Below are 17,034 nucleotides of genomic sequence, written 5' to 3' on the forward strand. Positions count from 1 at the left end.
GATAATGAAGGAGGAGAAAGTGCTTTGTCTTTATGCCATCTGCCCCCTTGTTCCTGCTGGTCCTGGAGAGTTGCAGGCAATAGCTGTCTAAAGTTATTTAGAATTGTTTGTTGTAAAACTCCCAGCTGTGGAGAATCTTACGAAGTCTGAATGATTTACATTTGTGGTGATAGAAACCAGACGTCCAAAGAGTTTTATGCCTTTGAAATCTACCTCACTACCTTATGTACAGTCAGAAGTCTAAACGGTGGGAGAGCTACTGTCAGGAGTGGGCAATGTAGCCATGGTCTAGTCTAATGCCACTCACAGAATTTTACATGCCATTACTGAGTCCTCTGCTTACATAGAGGGACTCAATGTGTGTGTGTGTGTGTGTGTGTGTGTGTGTCACTGAATCACATAGCGAGATGAATCAGATCTCACTACAGTATATAGTGCTTTTACTTCCTTTTACAATTTACATAAAGAAATATGACAGTGTACACTTTAATAAACTTTTGTGAAAGTATACACAGTATATTACAGGAAAATAAAATACAAATATACAGTTACAAAATCTACCTCACAGAGAGATTTTCCACAAATGTTCTCAACCTTTGGGCCTTCAGTTAAGCTCCTGAGGTGCTCTCAAGAACACAGCAACATTGATACGTTCAAGACTATTGAAATGAACGTAGATCACTTTTTAGCATTTTTTAAGACTTTAACTAAAACACATTAAACAAACTGACAACTAACTACTGAATCCACTGCTCACTCCAGGCCCTGACCTCGATAGAGGGTCATTCAGTGCATTGCAGTGGATCATATTTATTTATTTTCTAGGAACACATTTCAGCCAGGAGTGAGTAATGGGAGGCCATTTCATGTATTTGGACCAAAAATTTAACATCTATAAACTATATAACATGTGCGTATTGCAATCAATTGCAGTCAATAGCAGATGGTGACATATCTTTCAATATAACAGTATTAATCACATTTACACACCTACAATGATGAACCTGAATATCAACAGTCTCAAAAAGGCCAAAGGCTGTGTTTGACAGAGATGTGATTTTTTTTATATTATTATTATTATTATTTTTGCCAGGACTCTCTGGTGTTTGTTTTACTTGTAATTCTCATTATTTACACTTATATGTGCACTTGTTCTGTGTTTGGATCTGCAGCATTTTTCTCTCAGCAAGAACGGAGTGTGAAGTTAAGAAGCCCCTCAGATGAGGCCTGTTTTGTTTGGCAGGTTATTGCTTGGCTAAGAAACGTGTGTGACGCAGATGCTGTATGGCCCCGCCCTTTTTTCTCCTGAACTCTGAGTACTCCACTTTTCTTAGAAATTACACTGATACACACGACCACTCTACTGTCACCTGAATCACTCATTTCAATCTCATTAAATGGGGGTTTACGAAGCTTGAGGATCTGAAGTTGTGTCGTTATTCTGAAGTTGGCACCATGCCCATGTTAAGGAATTCTTAATCATAATAACAAGTTATTTAAAAAATTCTAGTTGTTCTAAAGCCCAAAGGATCCAGCACTGTAAAGCAACAGCTCTGTAAGGCTAGGGGTTTTATACCCCTCTAGCTGACACATGGCATTGAGCATGGAGACCTTACGCTTATGTGAAGCTGCATCAGAGCGTTCAAAACATTCAAAACATAAAGGAAATTACACAAGGTGTGTGTGAACAGCTGAACGTCTGGGTGCACAATGGGTGCACCATAAAGGAGCTGAATTCAGGGGGTGTCCACACACTATTGGACTTTGTAATTGCTCAGAGAGAGTTGAACACATGCCTGATTAAACATGCACACATTTCTGACAATTATTGCTGTTATTACAGACTGGATTCTAAACAAATGTTTTTTTCACCTTCAGATGGAATTCAGGTTTGAACCTCAGCTGCGCCATGTGCAGCCTATTGGACGACCAACGGATCTGGCTTAATGAACCTCATTAGAGCCCACTGAGGGCTGTTGTATTGATTCATCTGTATTTATTAAGCTGAATAGGGTCACTTCATGTGTCATTAAAGTTCATAAATTGGAATGTTAAATAGGCCCATGCTAGTTTTCAGTCACTTTTAGCAAGGTAATATTCCTTTAAGGGCTTTGCCTAGGGCTGACATAAGGATGACATTATGCACAATGATACTTCTGTGAAATGAATGTGTCTGGGAATAGCTTGGAAGCAGATACAGACAAAGCTTAAAAGCAAGGACATTATAAAATAAAAGATCAAATTTACCAAGAAAAGGGAAATATTGTGGGATTTATGTCCCACGAGAAAAGGATAGCGTTTCAATTCAGCTCCACGCAGGATTATGACACTTAATGGCGGAACCATTTTTTAATAGAAAATGTGTTTAACAGAGGCACAGCCAAGTCACAACGGTGAGACGAAAGTGGCTCAGGTTTAAAAAAATAATAAAAAAACGCACGAAAAGCTGATAAAACCAGGCCCACTTTGTATTTTGAGGCTGTATAGAGAGCTGAAGCACTGCTTTGCTACAGATTTTAATGCGCTATTATTGCTTACCTGCTGAATTTAACTGACAACAAAATGTGGCCTGCAAAAGTTACGGCATATTTCATATTTTAAGTCAAAACCTGCATATGATTTTACATTTAGTTCAAAATCAAACTTCACTTTTGAAACAAAATCTTGGGTCTCTTCTGTAATGTAATGTGCAGCTTTTTGTCATTGTACAATGTACAACAAAATGTGTCTGCATTGAACCCATCTGTGGCAGTGAACACACACACACACACACTAGTGTACAAGGGGCTCTGAGCACACACCCAGAGCAGCGGGCAGCCACCCCCCGGCACCCAGGGAGCAGTTGTGGGTTCAGGGCCTTTCTCAAGAGCCCCTCAGCCATGGATTCTTTTGTCCTTTTCCATATTATGACATAATTAAAAAATGCGTATTGCTGTTTACACTGTGTTCAGTTTTTGTTCTGACTGGACACACTGAAACATCCCAAAATTACTTGGAAAAAGAAACTAACTTTCAAAAATAAGGCCAATTTTCCCAAGCTCCCATTTTGAAGGTGGAGATGACTCTACTAACTGTATATCTTTATAAAACACAAGGTTTTGAGGAAGTATGATCTTTTAAATGGTCGCCACCAAATATTGTGTTCAGTCAAAGATTTACAAATTTTCTGATTTTTGAGTGTTTTCTGGTGCATTTTCTGGGCAATCCAGTATCCAGCCAGATCATCAGTCAGGTGGTGTACAAAGTTTTTTCCTGTGTATATTTATGGTCTGGTGGAAACAGACTCAGTAGAATGAATGTGTGCGTATGAATCTGTCTAAGCATCCACTCTCCATGTTTGCTTTTCTTGCATCTCTGCATTCTGAGTGTGTGTGTGTGTGTGTGTATTTGTGCCATATGCACCTATCAAAGGTTTGGGCAAACCCTGACTTCCATACTGCTGCATGCAAAAAGTCGAGGCTTCTTCTAAGTTAAAGTAAGTTCTTCCACATCTTTCACAGAGAGCACAGTTTAATGTGCTATTATTTTTCATAATTTTTGCAAACTTGAATTCATTGCAGAAACAATAAAATATCGAATGCGGCCTGTGGAAAGTGTTTAATGTTTTATTTATATTTTAATATTTCTCCAAGCTTTAACATGCTAATTTTATTAAAAAGCAAAGAGTTCCCAAACTTCTGAAAGGAAAACTGTGAAAGGCCGAGAGTAAGAGAGAAAGTGGCCTTACAGTACACTTGTGTCACAAAATACGGCTTCATTTCTACACACTGCTGCACTGGCTTTTGGTCACAAAAGGCATCCAAGCAAAACTGCCAAAGCACAAACCTGTAATCAAGCCCCAGTCACTGAGGCAAAGGCTCCTATGTTTAACTGTTGTGTATATGTTCTTAAAAAAGGAAAATCAGCAAGGCAGCCTTTTATTCTGTGAATTCTAAGAGAGTAAAGAAGATGTGGAGGCTTGTGAGTCCCTGTTACACTGCTGTTTATCTCTTAATAAGAGGTTTAAGCTGCACCTCGTGGCTGGGAACTCTCCTATGTTAGATTTGATTAGAATTCCATCTGAAGCGAAAAAGGTTGTCGTCACCTTATTACTGTTACACTACGAAGAGAAATGAAATGGATCTAGTGACATTTGCTTTGGTGCCAGGATTCACGCTCCACCTGCAGTAGAACAATTACTTGTCTCATTGTGGTGTGGGAGTGAAGATATTTTCATGCTGAATAAGACCATTGAAGACCATCATAAATCACTGCATCACTGTCATTCGCCCTTGAGAAGTTTCTACTGTTGTTTCTCACAGAGATTTTCTAAACTCCACTCCGTTAGACTCTTTTATATATATATATATATATATATATATATATATATATTTGTTAGGGTGTGGCTAAGCAGTCACAAATATCTCAGATGGTTGTTAGTGTATTTCTAGTAAAATTGGTGGTTGCTAGGGCATTGCCAAGAAGTTCATGTTATATTATGCGGTTGCTGAAATGTTACTAGATGCTGGCTATGTACTGAAGGTGATTGCCAAATTTTAAAATACTTTTCACCATACATTAATACTTTACTACTATGCACATGGTGGATTTTTACAGCCTCCACAAGGCAATTATAGCACTAAGGGACAACTTTGGGACAACATCAGCAGCTTATTGAAGAGTTCTCCTGTTCCATTGGAGCCATTACCCAACAACAGGAGTCCCAAAAGAAACAACTATCATAGCTGTTGACCAGTGTTAGAAAACTCACTCTGTAATCCAGGGCTTAACTCCTGTCACGGCCGTTAATCCTTCTCTCGTCTCCTCTGTTACTCACGTAAATAATTTAAACACTTTTCTGGTTAGGAAGCTGGACACATTTGAAAGTTTCCTGAATAACTGCCAGTCTTTTTTTTTCTTTTACTGATTTGTATGGACCAGAATCTGCGTAGTCTGTGTCCTCCTCAAGCACCCAGATCTCATTCTCCGATGGTCAGAGAGGAATCTGAGATTGTGGAGGAACCCATGCGGTGTGGTTCAATTCATTCCTTATAACATCACTTCCCAGGGCTTTTGGGGAGAGTCCTTGGATGCTCCTGGTTCTGGAAGTGGTGCTTGTTGTGTTCAGCCTCAGTCCTCAGCCCTCCAGGCATTTAGGGGTGTGGGGTGATTTCATATCTCCTTCCAAGACTTTCCCCAAGAGTGCCTCTGGAATGTGGGGGGGGGCAGGTGGGGGCAACTGAGTGACAGTAGTCCCTCCAATCAGAGATGCAAATGCCATTCAAGTTCCCTGGAGGAATGATTCAGAAAACACCTGTCTATTTGAAATAAAAATGAGACAAATAGGAAAACGAGTAGCCCACCTGCAGCAGAACAATTGCGTTTCACATTGTGATGTGTGGGGGTGAAGAATTCGTGATGCTGAAAGAGGCCATCATGAATGTTCCTGAATAACTGCATCATTGTCCTTGGTTCTTGAGAACTTTTGTTGTTGTTTCTCAAACAGCGCTTCTACAGTCCCCTCCCTTAGCCTCATCTTTTCTCATATTTATATATTTTTTCATACAGTAACTGAGCAAACAGAACAAGCTGAGGCTGTAATAACACTGTAACTGTACTGTATGAGCCATTTGGAGAGTTTTTCCAAAGCAAAGCCAGTAGGGCCTTCTGGGAATGATGTGTGTAATGTGTTGACCTTAGCAGGCATCATCTGCCAGCACACAGAACATTGATTTTCTTTATTTTGTAAGAAAGTGACAACAAACCCATTTCCAGGAAAGCTGGGATGCTGTGCAAAATGTAAATAAATACAACACGCAATGATGTGCAAATCATTTAAACCATATTTTTAATTGAAGTTACAAAGACATTATTTCAAATGTTGAAACTGAGAAAGTTTTTTTGAAAATTATTTGCCGATTTCACTTTTTCACTTTCAAAACAACAGCATTTGGTCTCCTCAGTTCCCAAACATCGACAGTGGGCTGTTAATAAAAGAGGTGGTGCAGGACAGTGGTAAACATGACCAACATGTCCCAGCTTTCTCTGTAATGTGTTGTTGGCATGAAATTCAAAATGGGCAAATATTTAAAAAAAATATTCAGATTTAAATAATTGTCTTGGTAGTATTTTCAATTTGAATATTTTTCACATAATTACATTATGTTATTAATTACGTTGCACGGCATCACGTTTTTATCCTTCGGGAAAAAAAACACCCCCACATGCCCCACAAACCTGTGTATTCTTGGTGTATCTTATATTTTTGATGCTAGATTGGACGAGCTTTACAGAATATTCATGGAAATAATACGCAGTCCTTAAAGTTTAGGGTGGCTTAAGTTTGGTATCGTCGATGTTGTTGTGCCGCAAAAGTGGTGATATGTCTACAATACATCTACCAGTTCACCTGGGGCAGATGCTCAGAGCAAGACCAGATGTTTGGCACACACATACATCAGCTCAAACACAGACGTGCACACACACACTTTTCAGCAAGTGTACTTTCCGATCTCATGTTTCATTCAGAACTCACTCCACGCCAAAAAACACACTTAATAAATCAGTGATAGTATTAAAAGGCCATAAACAGCTCACTTCACTGAGTCACACTGAGGGGGGAGTCACAGCACAGTTCCTTATGCACATTGTGTCTAATACATATCAGTGACGCAAATTTACAGTAGATCGTACTTTCATGATTTTCATCATCGTTTTTTTAGGATTTATGCCACCAAAAATATTTTTCATGATTTATTTACATATAAATCACACAACAGAACAAACCTAGTGTACCTGCTGTTATGTGGTTGCTGCTCTGTGTTTGCTAGAGTGTTGCAAACCATTTTCCAAGTGTTTGCTTTAGTGTTTCAGGTGGTTGCTAGGGTGTCGTCAGTTGGGTACACTGGCAGTGGTTGCTACTGTATTCCAGGTGGTCTCTAGTGTATTATTTGATAGGTTCAACAGCATTTTATTCAAGTTAGCAAAATACAGGCAGAAAAATAGCACTGATTGTGTCCAGACTGCATTGACATGAGTGAGCGACAGTTTAGAGAAATAGATTGCAGTCTACACCGGACAAGTAAACCGTATGTGTCTCTCTCTCATGCCGTGCTCTGCCGTGTCTCTCTCTCATGCCACTTGCAGTCGGAACAGAGTGTAAAAGGAAGAAACAGAAAACAGGGTAAGAGATATATAAATCACGTTTTACCATGGTCACAAAGCATGCTGAATCTTTATTAACTCTGTATGACATACTGTTATCTATAAAGTTATCAAATATATATATATATATAAATGTCCTGTTTGAGATGTATGCTATTACAATTTCTGATATATAATGTACATTTGCTCATTATTATTAACAGAAATATGTCATAGTCATAGATTGAGAGAAAGCGCGTAACAAAATCTATAAGCTTCCATTATTTATTAGGTAAATTAGCCCCATATCTCATAACTGAGAAGCAACATTTTGACACGGAACCGGTCTTGGCTGAGCACATGTGGTTGGGAGATAGGTGGAAAATTTAGTAAATTTAAAGGCCAAACCCTGCTTTTAAGGATTTGTGAAGAAATCTGTGTACAGTACAACACTGACTTGACCTCCCAGGACTTATACGCAACCACAGCGTCCATTTTTCATCATGATCTGCTGGCCACAACTCAAGGCTTTCAGGCTTTGGCAGGAAGGACCTTTGTGCTGGCTGAACACCAAAAGTGATGACCATGAGAAGGTTTTTTTTGCTCTGATTTTGGCTCGGCGTGTGTTGTATTGCAGCCAGAATATGACTCAGAGAGGCCATTACACTAACAATACAGTCTTCTACAGTCTGAAAAAATACATTACGCGTTCATATTCATGTTCATGTAAATGTGGCAATGTTATTTTGCACTAAGCAGAGTTGTCATTCTGTAAAGGCCCCATTTAACCTCATGGGTTACAAATAAATCCAATATCACATGAGATAATGGGATAATGTTGAGTGGATCTATTGGCTGTTGTGCAAAACAAAGTGTCTTCATGTAAAAAAAAAAAACTGAAGATTTGAGCTAAGAAAGTGAGATACAATCAAACAGACAAGTCAGAATCATCGCCAAAATTCTCTTGTGACAGTTTGGCCAATAAAGCAAATTTACACTATTTTCCTATTACCCCGAATGCAGTGGTTCAGCCAAGATATTTGTGGTGGCCAAAAATTGCTTCTTTAGATTTACGCTGAAGCTAAAACTGATGTTTATACAACTTTTCCAATTAAAGGAGTTATCTTTTTTTCTTCTAGTGATACTGATTTTAAACCTAGTTGTCTAGACGTATAAAATAAACTAAAACTTTATACATGGCTCTGGGTGGCTTGGTTCATTGGGACTGGTTCATTCTGAGACTAAAAAAAGAAGAATGCATGTGGGTTGTATGTAACTCGTCTGAAACTGATACTGAACTAAGAGAGGGGAGGGAATCATCATCACCTGTCCACACAAATCACTACGTTTGAAACATCTGTTCACGGCCCAGATGTGCATCACCTCAGCGCTGAAGGGAAGCCAGCCTCTCTGCTCTTCTCTGTTTCCTTCTACTCTTCTGCTATCAGTACTATGCTTTCAGGGGCAGGAGTTTAGAAAAGAAAGAAGCATGGCGTTCCTCTGTTATATTTTTTACTTAAAACCTTTACTATGTGTCATTTTGCTTTTGAAATCCATTAAATTAAAGCTGGTGAAATAGTCCTGTTTTTTAAATGTTCACATGTGGAGTAGGAGATCTCTGTTTGACCATGTCACTGTAACGACAAAGATCTGTGTTATCTTGAGTGCTGGATGCAACTGTTTATGCAAAATAAACCTATCCATAATCAAGGTCTTTCTACTGCAATTTTTATCTGTATCAGAATAAAATGTATATTACGCCAGCACTTAAACTAATTAATGAAATAGAGTGTTTACAGTAAACACTATACATTGTGAGTAAAGTATTATATTATGTATAATGCGCAATAATACGTATTTTGAATGTATTGGATATTATTTTTTATGTTGTTCCCGGTCTGATTATCATTATCAGTGAGTCCAGTGTTTTCTGAGGGTCATAGGGGTCCTTTTCCTGTGATTTCCTGCAATAGGAAAAACAGGCAGATGAAAGGCCTCCTTCGCTCTGACTCATTTTTACGGAGTTTCCCGGACCACCGTGAGCCCTAAGCATCGGCTCAAGCTTAAACATGACATCAGCCCCTTTTCACAATATTTTAGCTCCATTTTAGGGCTGTGGGTTTGTTGCTGTTGGCATTTATGAGCCCACAAATGAGATTAGAGTTTGTGGACGTACAGTGCACAGTAATAACCGTGAAATGAACTAGTGTGCAGCTTTTGCATCCCAAACTTCTAATGATTGTTAATCCCTACTAAGCTCTGGAGTCCTTCCATGAGATTTCATCAACTCTGATTTATTGCTGTATAAAAGTCATATATTTCAGTGAGTGCTCTCCAGCATCTGATTGGAGAACTGTGGCTATTTTTTTTAAATGTCCTTCTATAACCTTTAGTAGCTCTCCTGATAAAACTGGTCTAATTAATCTACTGTGTACCAGTGGCTTCTACCACAACCCAAATCATGCTCTGTGATGGTCACATGGAGATCCACAGAGACACAGGGAGAACACACCACACTCCTCACAGACAGTCACCCGGAGGAAACCCACGCAGACACAGGGAGAACACACCACACTCCTCACAGACTGTCACCCGGAGGAAACCCACGCAGACACAGGGAGAACACACCACACTCCTCACAGACAGTCACCCGGAGGAAACCCACGCAGACACAGGGAGAACACACCACACTCCTCACAGACTGTCACCCGGAGGAAACCCACGCAGACACAGGGAGAACACACCACACTCCTCACTGACAGTCACCCAGAGGAAACCCACACAGATACAGGGAGAACACACCACACTCCTCACAGACTGTCACCCGGAGGAAACCCACGCAGACACAGGGAGAACACACCACACTCCTCACAGACTGTCACCCGGAGGAAACCCACACAGACACAGGGAGAACACACCACACTCCTCACAGACAGTCACCCGGAGGAAACCCACACAGATACAGGGAGAACACACCACACTCCTCACAGACAGTCACCCGGAGGAAACCCACACAGACACAGGGAGAACACACCACACTCCTCACAGACAGTCACCCAGAGGAAACCCACACAGATACAGGGAGAACACACCACACTCCTCACAGACTGTCACCCGGAGGAAACCCACGCAGACACAGGGAGAACACACCACACTCCTCACAGACTGTCACCCGGAGGAAACCCACACAGACACAGGGAGAACACACCACACTCCTCACAGACAGTCACCCGGAGGAAACCCACACAGACACAGGGAGAACACACCACACTCCTCACAGTCAGTCACTCGGAGCATGTCTCGAACCCACAACCTCCAGGTCCTTGGAGCTGTGTGACTGCAACACCTACCTGCTGCACCATCGTGCCGCCCATTATTGGTACTTTCTTTATTATTCTTCAATTGTCTTATCATTTATATTTTTGTAACAGCATTCCCCAATGCTCTCTTGTTTAAGAATAAAATCTTTTCTTACAATTGTCAATATTTATGTGCATCATTTTTAAACGCTCACCTGCACCATAGTAGATCACATGACTGCCACAAAATAAAGCAAAGTAGTCTTTGGTTCAGTGACCAGGACTTTCAGGGTGATTTATATCAGCCACCTCATAACTCTTACACTCACCAAAAGATGAGACTCCCCACACTGTCCTAAAATTATGTGTGGGAATCCATGATCCTGCACACACTGCTAAGTATAGTGTGTGTGATTATGGTTGATGTGGCAGAAGGCCACCAGCCTGAGGCTTGGGAACCTGGCGAGGTCCAGGAGCTCTGCTGTGGTCAACAGCACAGTGCAGAGGAGCAGTTCACGAGTTTGATTTATTTACTGGAAAATCCCCATGAACTCAGTGGCTGTGGAGCATTTCACAGCACAAATAAAATAAAAATGATATATTTAAAAATTTACTGCATCATATTCTTGTAGTGCGGATATTAATATTACTTTATCAGAGATAAATTATAGCTTCATCGTCCAGTTAGATAAGACAACTGCTGCTAGGTTGAACAACCTCTCAAAATCCTATCAGAACCTGTAGCACATTTGCATTTAAATCAAATTCATATTGTACTTTACGTTGCAAAAGTCAGAGATTCCAGATTTGTTTATGTATAACAACATCTGGAGTAATCTGCTGAATGCCAAACATCTGTAAGAAAGGTATAAAGCCTCCAAGCTTTAAACTGTGGAACAGTGGGACTGTGTTCTCTTTAGTAATGAGCCCCATCCTGTATTTTCAGGATGAGCTGGAGTTGTGTTTGTGATCCAAAGCCAATAATCTAACATTAGCACCTGACCTGAATGGCTGAATGCAATCAAATTCTCACACCAATGTTCCAGAGTGCAAGTTCAAAGCCCAGAATAATAGAAGTTGGCTGTTTCTGCTTTAAAAACGAAAGTCCCTATTAATCCTGTTCATTTCAGAAGAAGCTGGATGAGCATATGTCCACAGATTGTTTTTGTTATATCGTGTATGTAAATGTTTTATTTGCTAGAGTGGAGAAAGCACTCTTGTGTTTTTGTGTTCTTCTGGAGTCTCCTGAGGCTGGACCTGGTCACCTCTGCCATAAATAGTGTAACAAGTGCTGGATGCTTCCTGAAGCATGGCGTCCAAGGTCAACGTTTGAATTGCCTGAACTCACTGATCTCATCAGGTCAGAGATTCGACGTCCAACAAGTCTGTATGTGGGCTTTTACATTTGTTACAGATTAGACAAGGTTTAAAGTGAACGTAGACGATTCTGGCTGTTCTTTACGCTCAAAAACTCTGCGTCTTTTAAGGCGGAACTTGGCGTTAGTTCCACCTTAACTCACCTGAAACTGCAGAATACGTTAATATTACTCACGTATGAAGCAGGAGTAGAGCAATCTTCATAATGTTTCATGCTTTTCAGTGTATGAAGGTCCCTCTCAGCCGTTTCTCTGTCTTGAGTAAAAGAGAAAGCTTATATATTGAACTGAGACACATTGTTTTTTTTTTTATGTTTACTGATATTTTAGCTTCGTGAACGACTTGTTTACAACTCGCAAACAGACAGCAGAGCTACGCAAACGGTGAGGAAACATCCTCTGAATTTTATAAAAAGCGTTTTAGGAATGGGCGGCACGGTGGAGCAGCAGGTAGGTGTCGCAGTCACACAGCTCCAGGGTCCTGGAGGTTGTGGGTTTGAGTCCCACTCCGGGTGACTGTCTGTGAGGAGTGTGGTGTGTTCTCCCTGTGTCTGCATGGGTTTCCTCCGGGTGACTGTCTGTGAGGAGTGTGGTGTGTTCTCCCTGTGTCTGCATGGGTTTCCTCCGGGTGACTGTCTGTGAGGAGTGTGGTGTGTTCTCCCTGTGTCTGCGTGGGTTTCCTCCGGGTGACTGTCTGTGAGGAGTGTGGTGTGTTCTCCCTGTGTCTGCATGGGTTTCCTCCGGGTGACTGTCAATGAGGAGTGTGGTGTGTTTTCCCTGTGTCCGCATGGGTTTCCTCCGGATGACTGTCTGTGAGGAGTGTTGTGTGTTCTCCCTGTGTCCGCGTGGGTTTCCTCCGGGTGACTGTCTGTGAGGAGTGTGGTGTGTTCTCCCTGTGTTTGCGTGGGTTTCCTCCGGGTGCTCAGGTTTCCTTCCACTGTCCAAAAACAAACATTGGTAGGTGGATTGGCGACTCAAAAGTGTCTGTATGTGCGAGTGTGTGTTGCCCTGTGAAGGACTGGCGCCCCCTCCAGGGTGTATTCCCGCGGTAGGATCTGGACTCACAGCGACCCTGAACTGGATAAGCGGTTACAGATAATGAATGTTTTAGGAATATAATCGGGAAAATCGTGAATTGGCTCCCTGTAATGAATGTGTTTTTTGTTTTGCCTTTCAACCTAATCACTGGTGTATGATGAGTGTACTTTTGCAGATTGGCTTCTGTCATGTCATGCAGGTGGATGCTGCATAATGTAAAGTGCTTTGGGTGTCTAAAACGTTTTATTTGTTCGTATTTTAATAAACGCTGCATCCACTTTAATGTCCCAGGAGACTTAATAGTGATTCTCCATAGGAAATAATGAGGCAAAAATGAGACACGAGACAAAGAAAGTAAAGATAAGCTGAATTCTGGACAGTGGGTTGAGCCCAGTGTGATATTTCATCAAACTCTCCATTAAAACCCAAGAGGACACACCAATGAGATTCCTGTGCTCACAGGAGAGATATCTAAGCAGAAGGGAACTAAACCTAAAGCCTCCACTGTCTCTTTATCTAACTTCAATGATGTCCAAGAAAAACTGCAGACATACTAGAGAGATTAAAATAAAATATACTTCTTACTATCTCTTTTTTGAGCTGCTGACCTTACACTGGCACTGACCTGAGGACTGGCCTCATTCTGGACAATCAAAATCCAACCCTTAAATAGCTCTGAATTACAGTGTGTGATGTGGGATGGTGTGAGTTCATACTGTAAGCTGTAAAATGTCATGTTCCATCGATGGGAATTTTAATGTGGCTTGGGACGCAGCCGTGTTTCTGAGAGCCACACCGGTCAGTCGTCTCGTCTGGACAGGAAGTGGAAATGGCCACATTAGTGTTGCGGGCTGCACAGATGGCTTAATTTGAAATGATGAGACATTCGGTTTATATTTAGATAGAGAGAGTTCAGAAGGTCGATTACCTCTTATTTTTGCTAAAATGTGTATTAAAACTGTCTCTCTCTCTTAAACCTAGAAGCGCAGAGAGCAGATCATTTGAAAGAATTTTCATTTTGCCTTTTATTTATTTTCATCCATGTTTCACTCATGTGTTTTAATTTCATTTTTATACCTTGAGACAAAACATTATTTCATTCATTCATTGTCTGTAACCCTTATCCAGTTCAAGGCAGTGGTGGGTCCAGAGGAACACACCCTGGAGGGGGCGCCAGTCCTTCACAGGGCAACACACACTCTCACGCATTCACTCACACACTCACCAAAACATTATTTGTATAAACTTTTCTTAATATTCAGTGGATGCATTCCTTAAAAATGCACGGCATGGCAAGAAAAGGCCTTCAGCTGTCTTTGAATTCCAGCTGTGAACTGAGTTGACCCTAAGACCCCAAAGAAATGCTTTGTCTTTTTAGTGATGTGATGTAATTATATTAGAAAAGGAAATATGCCGTTGTGTTGCTATTTCAGTCGTGTTCAAGCTGCTATTCTGAGAAAATATTCTTCAAAATGTTAAAAAACGACTTCACTCAGAAAGTATGGCTCACTTCATGGAGAGCAGAGCAGAGCAGAGGGTGTGTATGTATGTTAGTGTGTGTGTGTGTGTGTGTGTGTGTGTGGTAGACTACACATTACGAGTAAAAATTTGTCTGTCATTCCACTGTTTTTTTTTTACTGTATGTATGCCAGATATGTATGTCAAGTGTTCACATTACCATATATAGCACTTAAATACAACATTAGAGCAGACAGGTATTAGAAACACGCCAGACATTAATGCAGATCCTGGAGCACTGGCCTAAATTACTTCTAACGCCAGCTTTGAACCTGAATATCTGCCTGTATTTCTATACTGCATACAGTTATATGCATTGCAGAACTAGTAAATATGGGCAGATAAATACCATAAATAAAAATATATAAACAAAAACTAAAAACATCATCTGCCCACTGGCTTCTATTAGAATTGTATATACATCATTTTTAAACTCATTGTATTTTTACTAGATCCATCGATCATGTGGGTGAACATAGCTTTTCTACTGTTACTGACTGTCTTCCGCCTGTTACTCCGCATACTGTGTCAGCCCCTTTTCACTATATTTCTCAGTGCTAAGGACCCCCACAGGTCAAACACATAGCAGGTGTTATTTGGGTGGTGGATCATTCTCAGCGCTGCGGTGACACTGGCTGTGGTGTGTTAATGAGTGTTGCGCTGTCTTGAGTGGATCAGACACAGCAGTGCTATTGGAGTTGAACACTGTTCACTCAATGTTCACTAATGTATTAGACATACCTACCTTGCCTGCACACCTTGTAGATTTAAATCCAGCAACTGTAGCTCATCTGTTGCTCCTAGTCCCACACTATACCTGCTCTGTGGTGGTCTTGTAGGGGTGGTTGTGACAATCTGTAAGACCAGTAGTAGAGCTGATGGAATGGACAACGAGGGCAGGAGCAAGGAAAGGAAACTGCATCTCTAAAAGAACTAGCAATTAATTAAGTTCTAGCATCAAAAACTTGGCTTAAAATATCTCATAGCGGCAAGAGCACATGTTGTTCGAGCTGAAATCACTGTTTCTAAAAGGGTTGATGATGTCGTTGTGCCAGCTGATTTAAGACAGGTGGTAATACACGGCGTCTTAAAGTTCCCCCTTCATAAAAATACCTTAATTTACACCAGCACAAAGGATAACGAGTCACACAGGTGAATGAAAACATTGTGAATTTCCATTCAGTACCTTTGAGATCAGCTGGAGTGCCGTTTGTGACCTAGAACCATATAATTATCTCATCTGACTAGCTTCTCATGGCTCAGTGCTTTGTTCTTTTATGTGGTTTAAAGCCTTCTCACTAAAGAAGAAGCTCTTGATACAGTAATGGGTGAACGAAAACTGAGTTTTGCTGGGAACACCATGATGTCACTCCATCAGTGAAGCATCAACAGACACTAATAAATCTCCAGCCAACTACTGACGCACTAACCCACCCTCATTATTCATCTCAGAGTGATCTGATTTCAGAAAATGTACACTGGCCTCGATCACTGTCTTATTCAGTCAGATCTGAGCCGCCCAGCCCAGGTCCTCAGATACCCTTTTACAGATGGTATGGTATGGTATGAAATTCAGGTTTATACAATAGTTGCTACTGCTGGTTTTAGCTAAATGTGGTCAATGTGTTCCTTAGAACAGCATAGTTTAGAAAGTAAAACGTAAATTAAATTCTCCTTAAAGTATTTGCAGTGTTTCTTTTATTTCTCATTTGATTTTTTTCTATATCTCTGTAGTTCCTCCTTAACATCTCTGTGGTTTCTCTTTAATATTTCTGTAGTCCCTCCTTAATTTCTCTGTAGCATTTGTTTGTAGTTTCTTTTTAAAGGCAACGTTCATGATTTTAAGCAAAAAAACACTTTTTAAATAATTCAGAAGATGTTTTGTGCTCAAAACTGTTCTAATGTGTTTTAATGAAGCCCCAATGTCTGTAAATGTAGGGTGACCAGACGTCCTCTTTTACCCGGACATTTTTAGACTTAAAAAAATGCCCGGGCGGAATTTCACAAACGTCCGGCATTTTGTTTTTCTAGAGCTTACATAGAACTTCGAGAAGCGTTTCGTTCACAAACTAGTCCCGCCCTCCCCTACTCCGATTGGTTCGCTTGAGTGAGAAGGACGGTCTGACTGTAGAGCTACCGTTATTGGTCGATAACCTTCTCTGTAAACATTTCATTGGTCAGTCTGGACGTCAGTAGTCCTTGTTTACGTCAGGCAAAGCTCTGGAGCAGCTATGCTGAAACGTAAACGTAAATTCTCGGATGAATTAAAAAAGAAATTCCCATGTTTTCTCTCTCTCTCTCTCTCTCTCTCTCTCTCTCTCTCTCTCTCTCTCCTAACGTTGAAAAGCACAGACCAAGATGAAGGTATTGCTCTATTCCTGCTCCATATGTGGGTAATATTGACTTATTTTCTGATTATTATTTAAACCCTTGTAGATTATCCTTAATATCTCAGTATTTCCTCTTTAAAATCTCTGTAGAGTCTCATTAATATTTCATTAGCTTCTGCTCAATGTCTCTGCATTTCACCTTAATATGTTTGTACTTCTCCTTTACTATCTGTGTACTCCCTTTTTACATTCTATAATATCACTGCAGTTCCTTATGGGAACACCTAGATTACAGGGAGTGACTGTGTAGTTTTTTTGCTTGTCATTTGCTGCTCAGATGTTTCTCCTGAG

Source organism: Hoplias malabaricus, chromosome Y, assembly GCF_029633855.1.
Source record: "Hoplias malabaricus isolate fHopMal1 chromosome Y, fHopMal1.hap1, whole genome shotgun sequence".
Classification (NCBI taxonomy): domain Eukaryota; kingdom Metazoa; phylum Chordata; class Actinopteri; order Characiformes; family Erythrinidae; genus Hoplias; species Hoplias malabaricus.